This window comes from Drosophila sechellia, chromosome 3L (assembly GCF_004382195.2).
Source record: "Drosophila sechellia strain sech25 chromosome 3L, ASM438219v1, whole genome shotgun sequence".
Classification (NCBI taxonomy): domain Eukaryota; kingdom Metazoa; phylum Arthropoda; class Insecta; order Diptera; family Drosophilidae; genus Drosophila; species Drosophila sechellia.
In genome coordinates, this window is record NC_045951.1 from 12,353,152 (window position 1) to 12,375,892 (window position 22,741).

At 43.7% G+C, this 22,741-nt stretch overlaps 1 long non-coding RNA gene across 1 annotated transcript; it reads right to left on the reverse strand.

The window, feature by feature from the left end:
• Nucleotides 1-254: 254 nt before the first annotated feature.
• LOC116801087 lies at nucleotides 255-3,171 on the reverse strand. Its single transcript, XR_004361770.1, has 4 exons — nucleotides 2,880-3,171; nucleotides 820-872; nucleotides 645-765; nucleotides 255-577 (listed from the first exon to the last, which is right to left on the reverse strand). It is a non-coding gene; the product is annotated as an uncharacterized LOC116801087 (long non-coding RNA).
• Between the last annotated feature and the right edge of the window lie 19,570 nt (nucleotides 3,172-22,741).

Consider the following 22,741-nt stretch of genomic DNA (forward strand, 5'->3'; position numbering starts at 1 on the left):
GCCGCTCGATGTTTCACACTTTTGCCCTTGGGCCTTGTTCAAGCCCACTGTTTTTGGGCTTGTTGGCCAGGTTCGTGTGCGCGGCCATTAAGGTTTTCGGTCTGGCCCTCTGATTTCCTAAATGTCCGCTTCGATCCAAGCAGATCCCATCGAGAGCAGGGCCAAAGCCGAGAACCTTACCATTTCGGCGCTCATTTAAATATTTTATCATCGCCGCACTGGCAAGACACTAAAGAGAACTTTATATCTTTTCGGTTCGCTACGTTTTTATCACTCGAATGAACAAAAACATTTGTTACCAATCAGAGTTCTTAATTTTACGGCCTGTGTTTGCGACAAAAGTGCCGCTTCTTCTTGTGCCCCAACTCGAATTCGATCGTTTGTCGGCTTTGTCGCAGAAATTAGCCGCGTATTCCTTTAGAGCTTGTATGTATGTCCACCAGTATCTTAATTGGCTTTGATGCTGCGATGGCTTTTCATAAACGTCAGGCCGGACATCGCCCATTCCACGCTCCCTACTCCCAATGAACTTGGGCTCGATCGGCGGAAACTGGAACTGGTATTTGGTATCTGGTATCTGGGAATGGAAAACAAACAAACACATGTGCTTAAGAGATAGCTAAATTATTTTAAAGCTCATTTACTTATGTACATCCAGCGACACAGGATCGGGTTGCAATAACTTTTCGATGGCTGAGTGGCTCGGGTCGCATCCCCTTAAAGGCAGGCGATTTCAGGGAAATGTATTCATGAAAGGATAAGTCGCTGAAATATTAGGTAGATTATAATTCGGAGTCAGTTTTTGAACCATTAACAAACCTTTAACACGACTTGTTTGTTGATGATTGAGTGGTACACGTATCGTCATGTTACTGTAAGAGAAAAAATATATTTTATGAATATAAATACGGTTTTTAAACTATGAGTAAGCGTTGTAAAGTCAATATTTCAATATTGAATATTGTTCAGGAGAGTTCATTAATCTTTCATTTAAGTGCGGCTTATATTGAATGCATATCATTTTACCTGATGTTCAAATCCTTAATCGGCAGTCTCACTCGCCAGGAATATATATAAGCAAACATTTCAATTATTTATGAGGGGCTATTCTTTGGAAATAAAACTGTATAAACACACAAAGAGAAATTGCAACAATTGACAAATTGCGGCATATAAATTTCCCCCCGCCGAAGCGCAGAGATGTCAACTGCCCCTTTCTTTGGCCACGGATAATATGTGGAGCGTAGCCTTTGTCTTTAAAAATTATGTTAACTAGCCGAAGAATCGATCGTGCGGGCTCGAGGGGCACAACATAATTTATTCATACGTCAAATGGGCTGTCCATTTAAATGCGAGCAGTGCCCAGTTCACAGTTCCCATTGCCCATTTTATATGGGATATGGGATATATATGGTATATGGCCAGTGCGATGAGGATGAGGATGAGTGGAGGGCGGGAAACGTAAATAAAACGCAGCATATTGGGAAAATTTCACGGTCTTTTGGCCGCCAGCAAAACCAACTGGTCAACGGCCGAGGGCTAATTTATAGGGCGATTCGGTGGGTGTTTGTCCGTTTGTTTGTCCGTATGCTTGTCCACTTCCCGTACCCTGTCCGTATATCATTCCATTTCAGATTCAATGCGGTAGTGGTAGTGGGAAAGTGCGGGGGAGTGGTGCAAAGTGCGTAAGGGCCAGGTAAATTGAAAAATGGACATTTGTAGTTTGATACCCATTTGGAGTAGGACTACAAGGGCTATCTACGTGTAAGGGGTCCGGTCTGCAAGTGGTTGATCAGGGTCGACTTTTCGGCTTAGATAAGCTGCTGCTCCTGCTGCCGCCGCTGCTTTATGCCTATTCCCCCCTCCGGACATCTCGAGAGTGACAGACGGCACAGGCAGGGGTTAAAATTAGGGGTTGCTGGGCTATAAACTCGGGTTCTGATGGGTCTGCTGGTTTTTCGACATGCAGATGTGACAGGACGGGCGCGGATTTGTTTCGTGTATCTTTGCGACAACTTGATTTTTTGTTAACGCGATGCGCTTTTCGCTGGAAATCCTTTTAGGCCTGATGGGCTCGTCGTCGCTCGCGAGTGCATTTGACACTTTGTACTTGATGGATTACGTTAATTATTGATTAAATGGGCTTGTACTTGTCAGGACAAAGTAAAATCCATTAGCTATTTGAATATGGTCCTCGGCCGGCGCTGCGGCGAAATTAGATTTAAATTTTTTCGGATTTTATAATTTGACATGAACGGGCGCGCGTTTGATGGATGCTCCGGGATATGAATGGCCAGTAAAAAAAAAATACGAAAAACCAAAAACATAAAAAAACGGTGAGAAGAGGGTCTTTGGATCGGATCCCCGGTGACATTCCGCTGCTGTCGCCTCCAAGCGCCAGTTCCTCCGATCACACACCTTCGGATACAGATACAGATACACTGCAAATGGGATGCATCTCGGCATCCGAGCGTCCCAACGATCGGGGGACACGCACTAAAAAGCCGGCTGCGACGATTCAGATTGAGGAGATAAGCAGCGGCCGGCTCTTTGGGAAATGCCGCGTCGTTATTTTTCGGTTGTCGCTTCATCTGCTCTGATTAATTCCCTCTGATGAAATGCCGCGCCCCAGTCACCAGCCACTTGATGCCGCAAAAGAACCCACAGATGCAGACAAAATCTTAATGTTGGCTATACGACCAACATAATATATTAGTATCTTCTAATAGATTTTACTTTCTTCTTTTGTTAAGAATAGCAAATAAGTGTGACTGTTGTACTAACCAATTTCACTTTCGTGTATAAATGATAAATAAAACAAACCAAATAACAAAGAAAGTTTAATTCTTTGAAATCTCTGAGTTACGACCCAAACTTACCTTAACTGTCAAGGAAAAGCACAATCCCTATTGTTGTGCCCGCTGCTGTGTGATGGCGCGTTGGTCACTTGGCATTTTTAAAATGAGGAACTTTGATTTATCGGCATTCCGCCGACAGAGCCGCCATTTTGAACGTAGATAGTAGGTGCAGCTTGACTTGCCAAGTTGCATTTGCCAAAGCGGCACAAGCTTTCCCTCTCGAGCTTTTTCGGGGACTTCGGGAGCTTTTCCGTAAGCACTGCACACGGAGCCGATGGTTTGACTTTTCTAAATGCATTGCCTCGGGAAAATTGCCTCGAAAAGCGCGCAGTCTCTTCGACTTTTCACGGAAAACTCAGCGATTCTGCACAGCTGGCTAATCAGTCGGGGAAATTCCCGAACAACCCAAATTTCCCACTATTTCCACGCGACCAGAAAGTCCCAAGCGCTTCCGTTATTTAGGCTCCGCCCGTTAAAAAATGGCTGCGAATTTATCTGAGGCCTGCGCAGCACGAGAGCGAACGAGACGACTGTAGGGTGGCAGCCATCTCGCTCGCACTCTCCTTTCCGTTCCCCTCAACGAATACAAACACGATAGAGTGTAATACCACGATACTGGTTGCTTTTTTGCGTTTTTTTTCACTCCTCTGGTAATCCGTGCAAAACTTTAATTGGTGTTTTGCACTTCTAATGGATCCTGGGAGTGTATTAGATTCGAGTCGTAACAGAAAGAGACATTTGTATACACTCGAAATCGCTCGAAACACATGTAAATGTATGTGCACGTAACCGGGGGTTAAGTGCCCAAAGCCCAACGATAATATTGATCTGCGATATGTGTCACTTTGCGTCGCAGATTTATGACCCCAAAGCGGCAATTGAAACCACTGTGCGCCGCCAAGCAAAACGAATTCGTCAACTTGTGTGTGTGCTTAACTGCTGTTTACCAAGTGTTTTCTAAATGGTTTTGGAAACTAATATAATTAAAATATGACTCAAAGAAAGTCAAGAACTTTATTGACCGAAATGTAAATTAGTAATTCAAACTTTGCGGGCAAAAGCTACTCGTTGAAATCTGCCAATTTTAATCAATTCTATTTATTATACAAATGAAAAGGATTTTTGTTAAGAATATTTGAAATATATTCCTTAGCTTCTCTTACATCAAAACTACAGTAAAGTACTCACAAAAAATACAATGATGATGCTTAAACTTAACTTAATTTGGTGAACTCGATTCATTTTTATATAATTAAAGATTTTAAAGTGACCCTGCTCTTGGGGATGAAACCATTCTTTGTATCTTCCAATTTATTTTTCAGTTATCACACACTGTCACTTGCGCCCCAAAAAATATTTTGGAATACAAAATTGACTTGTTCAGCGCACAAGTCTAAAATTAGAGTCTAATTGTTTCATTTGAAAGCGAAACAAATTGTTTGCGTCGCGCCTTTGGATGTTGGATAATTCATTTCTATTAAGAGAAGCTGTCACTTAAAGAGGGCAAACTTATCCAATCGTATTGGATACTGATATTCCAGTTTGGGGGAAGATAAATTTGTTGTGAATATTGTGAACGACAGTTTGCTCGGCGGACTGCTTGACATTTAGAAGAATGTGATGTGTCAATTGGAAAATCAAAGTAAAGTATAAATTGCAGTAAATAAGTTTGCTTTGCTTTAAAATAAAGTTTTCTTTAACTTTACACTTTAAAAACGTAAAAGTGCTATTTTTGAATAAAATGATTGAAATTAAATAAGATATAGAAACTATTTAAAAACAAGGTAAATTGAAAGAAGGAAAATAAATTACCACAAATATTTCTGCACAATTTTAATGCATATTGACCAATAATAAAAGAAATCTAATCTACGATATTTTCTTAAGTACAATGAAGTGTGCAGCCCTTTTTTTATCATTATATTTCTGTTGTGTTTGATAACAAAAACCGCAACGGTGTAGTTGCCAACTTTTAAAGCTCTCAAACGCTCATTTACAATAATCTCCATATACAAATTGTAAGCCCAGTGGCTGAAAGTTAGTTAATAGGCTCCATGAACTATCCAGCACGTTCAATTATGTACACGTGTTTCGGCAGGTGTGGTCCTTTGCAATGTTTACACGATACGCACACAGACTGCGACATGTGCCCCAAAAAGCCAATCCTTGTCACACCGCCTGACATTTTGTTGGAACAGTGGTAAATCAGAACTAATTTCCAAGCCCGGCTCATCATCAGAGGTCTCCGCCCCCAATCCGGTAGACAATCTCTGACCCCGTACACGGACTACTTACTCCCCGAAAACATGCTTGAAAGACTGCTATTTAAAGTTTCAAATTTCGGACATTTTTCCGTCACGACCCCAACCGACCGGCAACATAGGTGGTTGAATGGCCACCACTCGGCCAGGATAGCACACAAGGACACTGGACACGGGACATGGTCGCCGATGAGACTGTGACACGGGGGGCATGTGCATGTGGATATGGATATACGTTGGTGGAGATATAGATATACGGACAGGCCTAAGACATCGACGAACCTGGCGAGTGGAACCTGGACGATGACATCGAAAGTCCTTGTAGTTAGCAGAATGTAGTTTGTTTGACATCTATTTAAAAGTTTAATCGGATGAGTGTAGTCCGTGCGGTTAGGCTGACCAAAACACAGTGTATTACATAGTCACTGACTTTCCGCATCGCCGCCAGGTGACCGCTCGACCATCGGACAGGTGTTGCAATTTCGAGATGGGTTTCGGGCATGTGGAGCGTCTATCCTTCGGCACTAATTAACGTTGATTCCATGGGCAAGAGCCAGGACGGTGTCCGCATTGAAATCCAACAAAAAGGGGTTGGGTCCCGACCCCATCGACATAATCAATTTTACTTTGGGCTTAATGACGATTTATTTTACTGAAAGTGTGGAGCATATACTTCAGAAGGGCATTTGTTATATATATATTGGGCAAAAAGTAAAAGAGAGACCTTTTAAAGTGTTAAGTGTTTAAATATCCGCCAGATACAATATCTTCAGTTGCTATCTTTGGTGTTTCATTAACGGGATAAAAAGATTAATAGGTTTTCCAGTTAGTCTCGATGGGTTTGTCCATTGGTAATTTCGAAATATTTATTTCAAGTGTAAAAGTGAGGAATTTGATGACAGGGGAATAATTGTACTAATGGTGGGTGGTTGGGCGGATTGATCGCCTGCCTGTCGCCATAGCCACTTCATGCTCCGATCGACTGTACTATCTGTCCATCGGATTTTAATTGCCGTATTTATTCGGAGCGCCTCCGCCGACAGTCGGAGATACGGAGATACGAAGACCAAGACCGATGCCACAGCCATTGTCTCATCCGGCCAACTGACCACGGACTATCGACTATCTATCCGGCCGGTAAGTAATTGTAGGCAAATATTTGTGTTTGCTCTTCGCCGCTATCTGAAGCGGTAACTTGAAATGCTCGAATTTGACACTCTGTCCAAGTATCGGACATCGGACATGGGACATTGCAGTACAGGATTGTGGGCGGAGGGGTGTGGTGGAGGAGCCTCCGCCTCCCACTACCTGGCCACTATCTATGGCAATGGCAACAAAGGCAAGCGACACAACCGTTCATGCGAAACTTTTAATTAAACGCCTAATAGATGTTTGTCACTCTTGTGCGCCGATTAATAGTTCGATTTCATTCTCTCGGTCTCGTGATCTTCTGTGTCATGTCCATACATTCGGCAATTTATTTCTATGGATTTCCAGTTGGCTGAAGTATCTGTCAGCTACTCGAGCTGGAGTCAGAACCACAAATCCGTAACTTTCTGCACTTTGAACGCCGTCTGGCTTTCGGTGGCGGCTTTCTTTGACAACGATAAAATGGCGCACAGGCGCCCTTTTGTTACCCGAAAAAATTTAATAAAATTATATCGCGGCGAATATGAATGCGTAAGCCGATAAATTTCATTTTCTTAAACCGCCCGATGCTATCGGCTTAATTAATTGAAAAGTGCAGAAAAGCGAGCTGTGTATCTTATTAAATGATAAATGCATTCTCATTAATTGAATTACTTTGATTACCAGCCATATTTAAACTTATTCGGCCAGTCGCTTAGTCCATAGTCAATTTCCGTTTCTCGTTCAGATTGCCTCTTTTTGGGATCTTTGTTTTTTCTTTTGAATTTTTTATTGGCCTCACTATTAAAGCTCAATCTCAGCATTTTTGGGCCCCGGTGTTTGTGTATTTGTACTTTCGTTGGGGGCTTGATCAATTAACTTTGGTGACATCGACACTGCGGAAAGTTCAGCGCTGAGTTTTCATTCAGAAAGAATTGCAGTTCTCGGTTATTAAATCGAAATGAGTATGTTCGCTGCTGTGAATTAATTCCGATGACGCAGATGAAATGGGGGTTGGCTAAAACCAATGGAAATGTTTCAGCTGTTCTCTAAATATTCGCTTATAGGGGTAGTAACAATTCTCATAAGATATCTGATTTATTTAAATGGGCGAGTACTGCGTCAATACGAAATTTCCATTCGAACTTTGTAGAAATATTTACAGATGATAATTGCCTTGTCATTTAGCTTGCTTAGATAAATAATTAACTTATGAACATTTTAATATGTTTAATCCTCATGATAAAATCGTTTTTCGAATCTATATCCATTGTGGACATTTTTCGCACTGTATAAGTGCTTCTGCAATTCCAATTCGAGCTCGCTAATTTAGCAAGTGCTGTTGTTTTACAAACTATTTGATGAGTACATGTCACTCGTTGTTTTGTAAGCGTGTGCGTTATTCTGCGATCACGACCTTCAAAGGCGCGAGGTAATTTTCTCGCCTGTATAACAGTGGTTTGTTCTATGCAAATCGTATGCAAATTGTAATTAAACGAAAGTTTTGTGATATTTGCACACACACTCACACACACACTCTGTGTGGGGTCGGACCCCACATGAAAGCAAAAACAAAGGCAGCAAATTAAAAAAAATAAGGGGCGCAAATCGCGGGAGAGCGCAGTGAAATATGATCGGCGATCGCATTTACAAACGCGAATGTAAGTGCAGCGTTTGCATTCTCGCATTCTGCAGTCGAAAGTGTGCATATTTTGTTGTTCTTTGGTGGTCCCAATAGCCCATCCGGTCGGACGGCCGGATGATCGGACGGACAGCGGACGGACAGACGAACGGACGGACAGATTGGACGGACGGACAAGCCGCTGCTTCCACGGCGTTGTCGACGCCCCAGTCGCCAATGCTGTCTACATTGGATTTCCGGCCTGGTGTAAGAATGCCTTCAATGGCTTTTGAATTTCGCTTTTGCTTTCCACATTCGCTGGTGATTTTGTTTCGGCTTTTGCGTATGCTTACTATGCTTACTATATGCTATATGCTATGTGGGCCCTTGTGCCGTTACATCGGATCATGCTTAATTGGCACAAAAATATGATTCATGGCGTTTTGCACTTTCGTCGCTTTCTTGCCGCCACTGCAGTTTTTTCATCAGCTCCCTCGTCGCCTATAAACAATTAACGATGCCGCGATGCAGCGATGAGTTATAGTTATCTCTGCCCCGATATCGCCCAATTCTCCCGGTCGGTATCTGTATCTGTATCTCTGTATCTGTGTATCTTTGTATCGCCCCCATGGAGCCAGTACTTGGCCACGGGTTTGGCCGCCAATTAAGCGCAATGCAATTGTCGCCCGGCCGGCAAACGGCCTGTGGCACTGCGATTGGTCGCTGTTCGACTCATAAATACGTCATGTTCAATTAAGAAGCGTTAATTGAAAGTAATGAACATTTATCGATAATGGAGCGCGGCGGCACGCGGAAGTGCCACTTTCGCGACGAGGAGCCCACCTATAATAATTCATTTAAAAATAAGTAGTTGGGCACGTGTAACTTGTCAGCGAAATCAATTCGAAAAGTATACTGTTGCTAAAATGTTGCCAAATGCTTAATAATGTTGCTTTAACTAAATACCTTTATATTTTACCTTAATAGCTGTTTTGTTTGGAAATTTGTTATAAGAATTTAAACTATACTCCCCAATTCTTCATTCTTTTAGGTGCTAAAGCTGCATGATTGTTAGCAATTTCCCGATCGTAATGTATTTATATAAAGCAAGCGAAAACAAGTTATTTGAGCGCAAATAGCCACGCCAATTAAACAAGCCGCCCAAATGCGAATTTCATATCGCTTCCTTGTTTGGCTATGGATTAAGCACCTGTTTTGGTCGTAATTCGGCGATCATCACTCACTCAATGAAAGTGTGTACCGCCTAATGGAAGCGCTTTAAGTCGGTCGCTTAGCGCTCCAAGCGAATTGCTTTTCGCGGCGGGGCAGTGGAAATGCGACATAAATATGCATGAGGACCTGAGTGGGTCTACTACGACTACTACGGCTTTTAGCTAACATTTTCGAAACTTTTACGTTCGGATTCTTAATTCAACAAAACACGCAAAGTTAATAAATTTCAAAGTGAATATGTTTTCACCATCATGCATTTAGCCTGGCCCGGGAATGCTTTTTTGGGGCGTCTGGCGACTTCGGACCCTGTTCTTCTTCTTTGCCGGCAATGGCAAACACAAACTGTATAATATGGGTTATATATACATACATATATAGCTATAAGGCAAGGGGCTCTGAAAACAAAAAGAAGACCATGGTGTGGTATGGAATGGAATGGAAATGTTGCCTGCGGCGTGGCTACATTGTTTGCAACTACAAGTAATTAATTTTACCACTACAAGGTTTTAATGACTTCTAAAAAGTTTTTAGCATTGCTGGATAATCCTCGTGGCCGGGCCAAGTGAAGTCAGGCCAAGTCAACGACGACGACTTTCTCCTTGGCTCTGGAGGCGTGGCAGAGGCGTGTGCCACCCACAACCAGCCCGACCATTGTCCTACAAGTTGCTTAAGCAAAAATAAGCGAGTGAGAGTGGTCCATGGAACATAGATGCCCATGCCCATGCCGATGGATTGTGATGCTAAATAGGCCTTGCCTCCAAGCCGTCAGCACACATAGCTGGCCATGGCCAACTGTTTATGGCCAGTGTCATGTCCAACTCCATGTAGCCGGCGAACCGCAAGGCCAAGAGCCCTGGAACTGAATGGAGCCCCAAGGCTGCTGCTCCCGCTCCCGCTCCCGCTGCTGCTCCTTGGGTAGATTGAGTCACGGCTTGGACACAATGTGCGGTTTTTGGTCTGTTGATATAATTTGAATTTTATGGTGTAATTACGGTCATAAATGTATTTGCCGTTTAATGGACCAGGCTCCGCACTCTGTGTGTGGGTCCAAACACGGCGATAAAAAAGTAGGACTTTGTTTTTTTTAAATAAAATAAAATAATAAAAACAAAATGTTGGTATAGAAAAAGAACGATTATTATTAAATTATTGCATTAATAATAATTTTTTTTAACAACCTAATGAACTTGTCATGTATTACTTATCGGTTTAACTATTCTTCTCAGTGCACACAACCTTAGACAAAAATGTTTTTTTGCGTGTCAGGCTGGCCACCCAGGAAAACAATGTTGCCGCTTAGCAGGAACAGAGCCTTTTGTTGACTGCCAACTATAAAGTGATAAAACCGTGAAGAAATCCTGATGCATGTGCATGTGTGGATGTGGATGTGGATGTGGATCTGGATGTGAAGTGCCGCTGGCGGAGGCGCCGTGAGTGCATTTAATTTGCATTTATTGGATATTAGCACGTCTGCCCCCGGATCTCAGGATCTCTCGATCTGTGGCATCACCATCGCCAGCTCCCGCTCCATTTCCAGCTGCATCTTGAGTGCAAGACGCCGCAGGAACAAAATGATGTGGTAATCTACTATATAAAGGCCTGCATACGTACACTTAATAAGCAAACGCTAACAATGTAGCCATCTGAATGGGCAACTGTGGGGCAACCGTAGAGTTTGGCGGGCTAGGTTGAGGTTGAAACTTTAAATACAATACGCTAATGGCATGGCATTGTGCCGGCAACTGATTCTGAATCCGAATCTGAATTGGATTGGGCTGGCTTGGATTGCATTGGATTGGTTCGGATGGGTTGGTATGGGATTCGTTCGATGCCTTTCGGTTTCCCAGCGCTTTTGTTTCCCGTCGAGCATGACAAAAGTGGCGACAGCAGCAGAAGCAGCACTCGTGAATGCGAGGAGGTAGCGCAAAAAAAGCTGAAAACAGAACACACTGAATTATAAACATTTTAAATTGAAATAACGTGTCGCAATTTTTTGTCGCTACTCCTTGCCGCAGAAACAAAACAAAACCGAAATCGGAATCGAATCGAATGGAATCGCATCGCAAATGTTCGAAATACAACGGGCTAACCAAAGAGCAGAGCCAGCGAGACTTCAAAAACGTCGTTAACGCTTACCTACCGCGCATTCTGCAATCAAATACGATTGATCTCACACTCCCGCCCCGCCGTATCTGTATCTGGGCCCGGTCCTATGGTCCTGCTCCTCTATATATATGTATATGTATCTGTATCTCGATATGGAAGTGCTGGTGGGGGCAAGGCAGAGCATCACCATCAACAACAGCAGTGACAATGGCGACAGCAAAACAACAGCAACAGCAGGAGCAGCAGCAGCTAAGAGCCAAAAGGATGGCAACAGAATGGCCAGAATGGATGGACAAATGGACAGATGGGACAGACAGACGGACGGAGCAGCGCAGGAAGTGAGTTTGGGGCCCTCATTTGAACCCGGCCCCCGCCTGCTGAGCCACCTTCTGCTCCTCCAGCCAGCTCCGCGTTGACACCACCGAAAGACGCCTCCAACGCCTCCAACCGCCGCGCGTGTCGCCAAGTCGGTGGCATGGCATAGGTGGCAATGACAATCGCGACCGGATGCTTCAAATCAGATATTGTTTTACTTTGCGCCTTCATTCAGAATTTCGAATTTCGATTGTCAGCGTGTCTGTGTCGCTGTTTTATTTTATTTTATTTCCTTTTTTTTTCCTGCCCTTTTCTGCTTTTCCTTGCCACCAAGTTGGCTTTTATTTCAGCTTTGTCTGTGGCGAAACGCGAAATATTTAAGAAGCAGCCAACGGCAGCGACAATCACCGTTTGCAATGCGAGCAACGTGAGGCTTAAATAAATGTGTCTCGATTGGAACGACGGGCCGAGTTGACAACAACGGGCTCCACCGATATTTATCCTGCTGCAACGGCTCTGGGCCGTTTTCCCTCCGATTCTGAGTTTTCTTCGGCCGTGGCTTTAGCTTTTGGCCTGGCTTTTGCTCAATGAAGCTAGTAGATCTAATCACCTACCGGCTCCAAAGGGGCCACAATAAGTGCGGCGTGCAGGCGACAAATTCGTGGTTAAACTTGGCTGGTAAACAGGGAGAAAAATCTATGAATTTGTAGCTCAAAAAGAAAATAATAAATATATAGATTATTAAATTATTTTCGGCTTGTAAACATGGGGGAAAATCTAATGAATAGCTCAATAAGAAAGTAAATAATGAATAGATTATTAATTAATTTTTAAATGATGTCCAACAATGAAAAACCTGCCAGTAAAAGGCATATCCTTACTTCATATAATCTAAACTATTATAAATATTTATGCATATATTATATATTATTGTTTTTACTTCCTTGTTATATCTTGCATTTATAAATCTGGTAATAGTGGTGAATTTATTTTTGCTCAGTGCACAGGCCAGTCAAAAGTCATCTCCCTGAGGGGAGAGCCCCTTCAGAGCCCCTTCAATCAACGAAAGTCCGTTCAATAAATGAAGGCGATTTGGGACCTAATGGCTGTGTGTGGTCCAGAACGGACACTCCACTGCTCCACACCCATCGAGCATCATCACTTTCACCAGTGGGATCCGCAGCATGAGTGTTTGATTATTGTCTCAATCGAGGCTAAGACGCTGGCCAACTTCCGCTTGTCCGCTGACGATTTTTTGGGCTCAAGTCTCGCAGGTCCAGGGCTTTGCCTTTCATTCATGAAGGCACCCAAATCCCACCGGGAAAATAAGGAGTCGAGACAAGAAATCACACAAAAAAGTATGCGGTATGTGTGGCGGCGGTACACCAAAACCTGTCTGGTTGTTAACACCGTCAACTGGGGAACTCTGAACTGAGAACAGGGAACTGGGATGCGGGACTCGGGATTCGGGATTTGGGATTCGAGAACTGGAGATCGAGAAGCAAGACGAAGATGCTCTAGTGTTCAAAGCCGGGGAAGTGTCAGCCAGCCAAATTGACAGGCAAAGGCAGAGTAAACGATTTTGGAGATTTGTCATTGATAAGTCGGCCAGAGTGGTAAAAAGGGATGCCAAGCGCGGGCTTTTTTTTCGCAGAAACGAGGTCCCAGTGTCCCAGAGCCCCCTGCCTGAATCCCAGTTCCCAGTTCCCTGTTAGCAGTTCAAAGTCAGGGCCAAAAACCGGACGGAAGGATGGAATCCGTCCCTTGTGTGTGGCTCTCCTGCTCAGCAGGCTGACTTCTGGCGTGCAGAGCAAATTAATTCACACCTTGCCAATCAATCCATTGTTGAAACGACAAGACATATATATGCAAATTGTTTCTTACGAATTAAGCTTGCCCACAGTGTATGGTATATGGTAACCCATACCATGCCATACCATACCATCGGCATGTGTTGTGAGTGATTTTGGGTCCGCTGGAGTGGGGGCAAACAGTTCGATAATAATTTGGTAGGCAGAGCTAGGGCTTTGTCTAATAAATTACAAACAAAATATGCTCATGTCTTCGTGAGTCGACAGAAAGTGGCACAGAGCGGTCATCCGGCGGATCGATCGGGCATTTGAATCGAATGGCAGCCCAAGGTACATTACAATAATATTATGTCAGTAACGCGCAGTCGGCCCGGACATTCCCAGGTTACTCAGATACTTAGATACTTCGATGGTCAGATACTTGGATACTTGGATACTCGATGGCACGAATCGCGCGTGTTTGTGTGGGGTCAAAGAAATAATTAATTTAAAATTCCATCGGCGCACGCCGAAACGACACATTGAAAGCTCTTTAAGTCCCAAATTACGAGCATTGTACCAGAAACAAATGAGAAAGACTCACGACAATATTTCTGACACATTTGCTGTTTGTAATGCGATTGTTAACTGCGTGCGACGACAACCAAAATCAGACGCAATGCGGATCGGCCGATCCATCCGATGGGGAATATCATATTTGAATTTCCCGCTTCATATGCGCAACGTGTCGCCTTTGACTAGTCGTCGGCCCCTTACCCAAATATCCCATCCCCCCCCATTCCAAAATCCAAAGATATACCCCCTTCCAAGTTCCAAAAGCATAGCAAACATTTTTGGTTACCAAACAAGAGCTTCGACCGAATCGAACTGGGCTTTAATGGGCCCTGTCGCTATGATAAAAGCCATCACACCTGGCGGGAAAAACTGTTTTCATATTTGGACTCAGCAGTGAGTAAGTATTTTCGTCATTAATAAATTCGAAATTAGCATAAATGTGACAGGAAATTTGGACACGAAATTACACCATTTAATATTCAATCAAACGGAATTTCGTGAGGCGTGGAAAAGTACTAAATTACCACATGATTGAATTGCATTTATGAATTTGTTAAATATTATATCTAAATCCCTGCTCAAAAGAGATACATTTTGTATATATACAATTCTATCTTTCACATTTATTTTAATGACTCCTTCATAATTACCAAGCCAAGATTGTTTTAACATCTTTAATATAGCATAATGAGGCGATAAAGTATTATGAGAAGTCAAGGTGTTTAATTAATTGCACTGCCAGATAAACCTTTATGATGACAACTTTACTGCTTTATTTCAAGCAATCACATTCCTCACTTTTTATTTATTTGTGCAACATCTAATAATTTAGAGGCATATATATTCAATTAAGCCAATTGCCAATGAATGGCACACCATTGTCGGCCGATTAGATCTCCAAGCGGAGGTCGTAAATCATGCGGCAGGATGGGCCCTTGAAGTACCGCTGCTACCGGAGTTTGCCCACCTTGGCGGACAGGTGCGGAAAATGAGTTTTTATATGCCCGTTTTAGTGGTTTATTATGACAAAACAAACGCTAACCCAAATTTCAGCGCACAAAGGTTAAGGGAACGGCACACGGCGCATGCGCAGCAGTCTTGGGCTCAACCCACTCCAGACCCAATACGAAAGTCCAGAGACCGGAGACCGGAGATCATGAGACCATGAGACCCCAGACCGCGTCACGTCATCATCGTCAGCAAGACTAACTAGCGTTTGGGGTAACAGAGTGTGGGTTGCGGCGATAAAGACGCAGACAAAAACGCTATTAACATCGTAAAACTACTATAAAGTGGAGGCAAAACGAAAACAGGCAACCGCTATGTGCACAACATAAATCATCGAATTGTTAGGAAGATCCATTATGGGCCATTACCAGCACCATACCAGCCAACACCTGAAATATTTGGGGGAAAGAAAGCAGCAGCAGCAGCAGCATTATTAAAATGCCGTTTTGCTTAATTTCATTTTATTGTTTTTGGTAGAATTTTCAGACCCACGAATACTAGCAGTCAAATGAGCGCGCGAACTGCCGTTTGCCAGCGAATCGGGTGGTCCCGTCCACAAATTGAAAAAGTGCCGATGTGTGGAATGAAATGTTTAAGTAAAAAATACAAAAGGAATGAATTAAGGAGACCTGGCCAACGGGGCAAATGCCCGGTAGCTTAGCTAACGAACACCCAACTAACCAACTGCGAGGTGAGCAAACTGAAATTTATTAATGTGCCTGAGATACGCAGCAGATACGCGTTCGTTCGGCTTGTCCAGCGGCTTGTCGATCGTTTCCTTGGAAGTGGAAATGAGTAATTTTTTTCAATTTCGCTTTCCACTTAGATTGGAGGCGTCGATAATGAGCGCAGGATGGTGTTGGGCTGCCTAATGTGACCAAGGAGCATGGTAAATATTAATAAACAGGAAGGATCCCAAAGATACGCATAATGAGCCGCAGATGACAGGGCATATCATCGCTAACATCCGAAAGTGCGTATCTTCATCTAGAATTTGGTGAGTGAAAGTTGGACGGAAGTCGTGGGGGATCTTTATATCAGATAATAATTATCATAAAAATTGAAAAATTATTATTGGTGCTCTTTGGTTCAGGGTAAAAGTTACAAAAAAAGATACGAACTTTCAAGTCATATTTAAGCTATTCATTACATGAAAGTTATAATATTGAAGTTTAAGAAAACTTTTCATTTTTATTCTATAAAATCCACTAAGTTACTAGAAGAGGTCTACGACCCGGTGTGGTATTAATCAAACTACTGTCCATGACGACCGGTTAATAGAGTCCATCGGATGGCTTTTCCAAAATAGGGCTTGTCGCGGCGTTTCTTTGAAAACAAATTAGGCAGCGTCGGTAGCCCCAAACGCACTTATCGGATGCCCATCTATGTCGAGAGTCCAATCCCTATCCCAATCCCCATCCCGATACCTTCGTCCGCGCCGACGACACAATGTCTGACGAGAATGGTCGCCGGAATCATACGACGTTTCTTCGGTGGGGTCGGCTGCTGGGAATTATAGATAAATGATCAAAAGATTGTTAAATGCTGTTCAGGCAGCTTAGGAATTTGTTTGATGAGAGATTGATATCGCAGTGCAAGAATTACGCATTCAGATCGAGCGAAAGGTAGCCTGGTCTTGTTCTTTATGGCTTTTGTATCCCGCCAACGAGATCCCCACTTTCTGGGATCTTTGTATACAAGTTGGCTTAGCACTAATGAACAATGTGTGTATCTGCATACCTGGGAGGAGGGACCTCAAGGAGCATGGAAAAGGGTGCCAACAATATGTTGACTTCGTACAGGTGGTCTTTGTTTTGATGCCTCTTAGAAAGTATGTGGAAATAATTGTCTGGGTGACTCAAATTCTCTGAATAATTTCTGAGAACTCTAGGGTATTCATATGGATGCTTTTAAGGAAGGAATTTGTTTTCGAAAATAATAAATTTACCATTTGTGAATCATTAGAATTAAAAGCTGATTTTATAAGAAATAAAAAAAATAAAATTCCAAGATTATTGTTATATAACTTCGTGTTTATATAAATTCCATTAATAGTTTGCCTTAGTTCTAGTTTTTGATTCATATTAATGAATTAATGAATGAATTAATGTACTTCTTGGCTACTATTTAACACAACAGACTTCATTACAATGTTGTTTCATATGCAGCTGATTAAGGCTTGCAAAAAAGTTACAATCGGAATGTCTGCGAGTGCGCCCATTACATGCAGATGTGCAAATGGGTGTGTGTGAATTCAAATGGCAAACAAATTGAAAATGGAAAACGAAATATGGACGTTGTTGCACAATGCCCGTGTAGTTGGCATTAAGTTACCCATGTACACATCCGTATGCAAATGTGGCTTTGATTTGATTAAGTAACACGGAGCGTCGAAGCGCCGATCGCTGCTCGCATTAATATTCTTAGTTCGGTATTTAAATGGGCGCCGGATGAGTGGCATGGAGTGGAGTCCAGTGGGTTGGATTGGAATGACAGTAGTAGTGTTGGTGGTGGTTGTGTGTATATGTGTGTTTCGGTTTGTTCTGTATTTTGCATAGTTTTGCTCCCCATTGGCAATTCATGAACATGACAACTGCAACTGTCCATGGGCAGCGGTTAAATGTCGTGGTGTTCAGTGTTCGTTGTTCGGTGTTCGTTGTTCAGTGTTCGGCGTTCTGTGTTCTGTGTTCTGTGTTCAGTGTTGTGTGAGTGTGTGCGGGCGTGCTTGTACATACATCTATGGGAACACATGTCAACATTCCAGGAACACATGTACTATGTACGTACGCATACCAACACCCACTCATGCAACTAGCCCACATAGACACATATGTAGTCATCCGACATCATCAGTGCGCCTCTGTGTGCGTGTGCTGCTGTCACGTGGGCGGGGCTGATGGGCGGTGGGTGGGCGCAATTAATTAATTGCCTTTGTGCTATTTGCGCAACTGCAATTAAAACACTTACTCGAAAATACGCTCCATATCTGTATCTTTATCACCATAATTACTTGTGTAAGCTTTACACAGCGAAAAGAAAATATTTCTGTTACCCCGCGACTGCTTTGTACTTAAGTACTTGCAACAAAATTAGAACAAAATTACAAGTTCAGGATTATAAAGTAAAAACAAAATAATAAACCATATCTTGGATAACACTATTAGCATTTAAAACGAATTCTTAATGGTTGTTACCCATTAAATCGGTTCCTTTGTACTTTTCTACTTATTTCTCGCAGTGCATGTGCGTGTGTGTTGATTTGGAGGAAACGGAACTGCGTGGAACGCGCAAACTGAGCGCCAGAGGTCGCCACTCTACATAAATAGTTTGTGACCTTTCGCTTGTTTTACAAACAAGCAGCGAACAGTTGGCGTCGCCGCTCGCCGATTCGCGCCTCAATGTCACACGTACAGTGGGGGGTGGGGGGCTCAGCGGAATAGGGGAACAACCCCGCCCCCCTTTAACAGCTGCCACTGCAGCTCCGCCTCTGAAACCGATGGCTCTGCGGTGCTTGGAATTGCAAATTGGCAACGGCGCGCCGCTTCGCCAAGCCCGAGCCCATTTTAATTGTTTACATTTTGTTTTGTTTCAGCACTTATTATTATTATTAATTTCACTGGCACTCGCCACTAGCTTCCTCTTGCCCTGCTCCAGCCCCCTCACCATTTCCGCCCACCCCTTTGCCCTGCCGCCCCCCGCAGAGTTCTTCTTATTTTACGTTTTTTGTTATTTTTTGGTTCTTTCTTTTTTTTTTTGTGGGCGGCAGTGTTATTGACTTTTGCAAATGCTGCAGAATTGAATGCAGAGCCAAGCAACTCACACCCGCCGAAACATTCGCAGTCGCACTCACAGTGGGAGATGCCAGCACAGCCCTTCTCCTTCGCATTTCGCATCTTTGGGCCTGGCAATAAACAAGCTTGTTTATGGAAGCATGTTATTAAACGTCGACCACTGATACACTACCCAGTGGGAGTATAGTCATTTTCACATAGCACATATTGTATTTCCATGGCAAATCCATTTTTAATATATTTTATAAATATATAACCTAAATTTCTTGCAAATAAAGAATAAAGAAGGAAGGCCAGAGTCGACTTTCAAACGAACGGACAAGCCTACGGACGGACATGACTAGACCGATTAAGAATAAATATTTACTTATTTCTGATAGCTGTCTCGAGATTTCATTACCAGTTCCTGATAGAGTACTTAAGTTCCACCTTTGTCCGCAGATTTCTCTTTTTTTTCGGCTAGCCCGACTGGGTCTGTTCCGCTGGGAGACGACACTGTTGGAGGCGATGTCACTGATTCCATCTCCGCTCAATTTAGCGCCAGTGCACGCGAATGGAGAGCTTGGCTCAGCTCCGTGCCCACTGCACAGTATCCACGGCATCACTATCCGCAATCCACTATCCGAGATCCGTGATCCGTGAGTGGAGGCGAGGCAAGTTGGAACGCTCTTCAGATTGGCGGCACGAAACGAGGTGTTCCGCGGACTCGGTTGGAAGTCTACCGTTACTAATAGTGCACATAGTGTTTTATGCATTTCTCGCCATTCGTGTATCACATATGTACGTAGCTATAGTAATTCCGTGTGAATCCGCTCTCGAGTGATAACTGTGCTTTCGCCCCGTGTTCGAGTCGCAGCTAAAGTGATAATTGCCAGCTCATTATCAGCGTTTTGCGTGAGCAATTCGAGCCGCGGCCCCTAGATGCAGTGCATCCAGCTATCTGCAGACACGTCTGCGCGGCTCCACTTATGCATTAAGCATTCTCGCAGTGCATATTTTAGTATTTCAGCTGACTGCTCAGGCATTCGCACAATAACATGCTCGAAACACTTGTTCTTCAGCCGCCTAATTAAGTGGAGATCTCAGTGGGATTCGCTGTGAAAAGATAGATAGGAAAGAAAATAAATAGGAGCCCTTTTAAACGATACTTGGGCTTCATTTCCAAGGATTATAGCTACTACTGCCGTTTACAAATTTATTCAAGCAACTTCCATTTAGTTCCCAACAAACGAATACGACCTTTGGTGCCGCGGATCACTTCCCAGATCAATGAAAGGGAAACGCAGATCGGGGCATGTGGGTGATCCCTTTGCTGTTCACCATGGAGGTTAACTGGGAACTGGCAACTGGGAGCATTATGTCCGCACTAATGCCGCTCCCGATCGACTGCCCATGCCCGGACGAAGGTGTTATACGTGCCGACAGGGCGACAGCTCGGATTTGGAGGGAAAACATGTGTAGGTAAGTGATCAAATCGCTTGTAGTGCCACTGTGGGCCACATTCAGCGCCGGGCTGCATGCGAATTAGAAATTAAATTCGATGGGTATGGGTGCATGTGCATGTGACATGTGGCACAACACAAAAAACTGCACAATGCGCAACTGCAGCGGCACAAAGGCACTAGTTCTCGGTGGAGGTGTTGGACTGCACATTCCTGGGGCTTTTCCTCCATGAATTCTAAGAGCGTTCCCACGACATTTGGAGCATCCACTCGACTAGCCTCCACTGGTAATTATTCACGTTTGGACTGGCCCGGGCAAACAAACTGGACTGTATAAATCAAGCGGCAAAAGGCAAGTCAACCGTTTGGCAATTAACCATTTTACTTCTATTAGCCCAAACATTGTTACCAACCGGTGGCATCCGGGGAAGTGCCGACACTTCAGTTGCACCTTCTTCATAACACCTTGTTGCAGTTGTTACGCAGTAATTTTACGACTTTTCTCGGAACAAAGTCGTACAAAACGGAGCAAAGCTGCTGCTGCTGCTGATGTTTTTAAAGAGGAAATGCTCTGCATGGTACATATAAACATCAGGCGATAATTTCTACTCTTTTACGGGAAGACAGCACTTATGCGTTCCTAATGGCCACATAAAAGTGTTTCATAATTCTCCTTATTTTCAGCTAGACATTATGGATGCTATAGGCACAGGCGCCGAGTTGAGTGGCCTAGAGATCGGTTAACTGATGCAGATCCCAAAGATACATATCAACTACTACTTACGCATAAACGGAATGGAAGATGTAGTTAAATTGAAGAAAATGTAACATATAAATGCTGCACAATAATAAATGCCATTAAAGTTCTATAGAATATTTTACTAGTAATAGTAACAACACAACATATCCGCCAATTTGAAATGCCTATCTATCGTTCGTGTTAAGCGTGTGGGTGTGGGTGTTCTACCCGGTGGCTTCCATTTCCCTGTCGAATGTGTGTCCCAAGCGATTCCGCGATTGATCTTTGCCCGGGCTCCGTTTTGGCCGTTAATTTGCTTGTAGTCAAGCCGCGGAATTTGCATGGCTATTGTGCGTGCTTACTCACGGCCACCCCTCTTCCGCCCACAGAATGGATATGGATATATATGCATATATATATATATGATACTGACGAGAGCCTGACGTCGTGCGTCATGGGTGTGATGACTATGGGCACTGGCGGTATGTCGCCTGCATACATATGCCACACCTGCGCCTACATGCCAAAGTCAGAGCCAGAGCCAGAGCTCCAGCTGAATCCATCCATCCAACAGATACGCCCGGCCAAAGAAGGCGTCTTTTAATTGCGACGACATGCGCTGCCTGCCAATGGGCCTGGTCGTCACCTGTGCGTTGGTTCGATTTGTCCGATCGCCCGATAGCTATAGCTGCACGCAAAAAAGTGCCGCATGTGCGTTAATCCGCAATCGGTTGAATGCGATTCATTATTCACAATGAGGTGGACCTTCAGGTGTTTCAATCGCAAGAATTGTAAAGGGTGTGTGCAAAAAAGGAACATTGTTAATAAGGAATAAGGATGTGGGGAACTATTGTTCATTGTTCTATAAACATTAACATATTTTAAATTTTATGCTTGAGTTCTATCATGTTTTTATAAACGTGGGGAGATGACGCACATATTACTCATACGCAGTGTGGCTGCATGCATATGCATATTAAAGCAGTTCTTAAATATAAATAGACTATCTATTAAAATATGAATATATATCCAATTGTAGGTCCATCCTAATTCTGCCCAAGGTACATGTGCTTACTCTGTCGGACTTTGTCCTTCCTCCGGAGCACCTTCTTCATCGGCTTAGCTCTCCGCACCGCTTTGGTGTCAGCAAAAAGACCTACGGCTTACAACTTGGCCAGTGCCCAGTACCCATTGCCGTTGGCAGTGGGAAAAGTGAAGTTAAGTGACGAGTCGACTGATGATTGACCATCGACGCCGTTTGTGATTGTTTTGACAACAGTCTAAGCGCATTTGGAGTGAAACTAGCTGCCTCAGATGGCCGCCGCAGATGCCCGATGTGCGATTAGGGAAATCGTGTGAGAAACAACTCCAAATATTTGGATAGGCTCTTGGATATTGACTCCGCCTGTCCGCGGATCGCGGCTGATCCATTATGACATCCGACACTGCTGTGCTGTTTGCGCACATTTAACGGATTGCTGGCTGCGTTTCGGCAAACAAATGCATCGATGCTGCTGCTCTTGCATCTGAATCCGCATCTGCATGTGCATTTGCATCTGCCTTTGCCGATGGCAAATAGAAATCGATGGCTGCCAGCACTTGAGATCTGAAGATCGGGAGATCTGTGCATCCTCAGATCTTCGTATCGGTTCCGAGTCGTTGAATGACAAGTGTCCAAATACAACAAACGTCAGCGCTGTTTTTCTAGCCCGTCACCGCAGCACTCGGCTGGATTCATCATCCGGCCTGTTTGCCCATTCGCCGAGTATATATTTGCATTGCCAGGCGATTTGCATGGCCTCATGGCGTGTTTTCCCGGCTAATGCCTCGGATTTAGTCAGCTAGCTGGAGGAGACAGAAACGGAGTGGAACC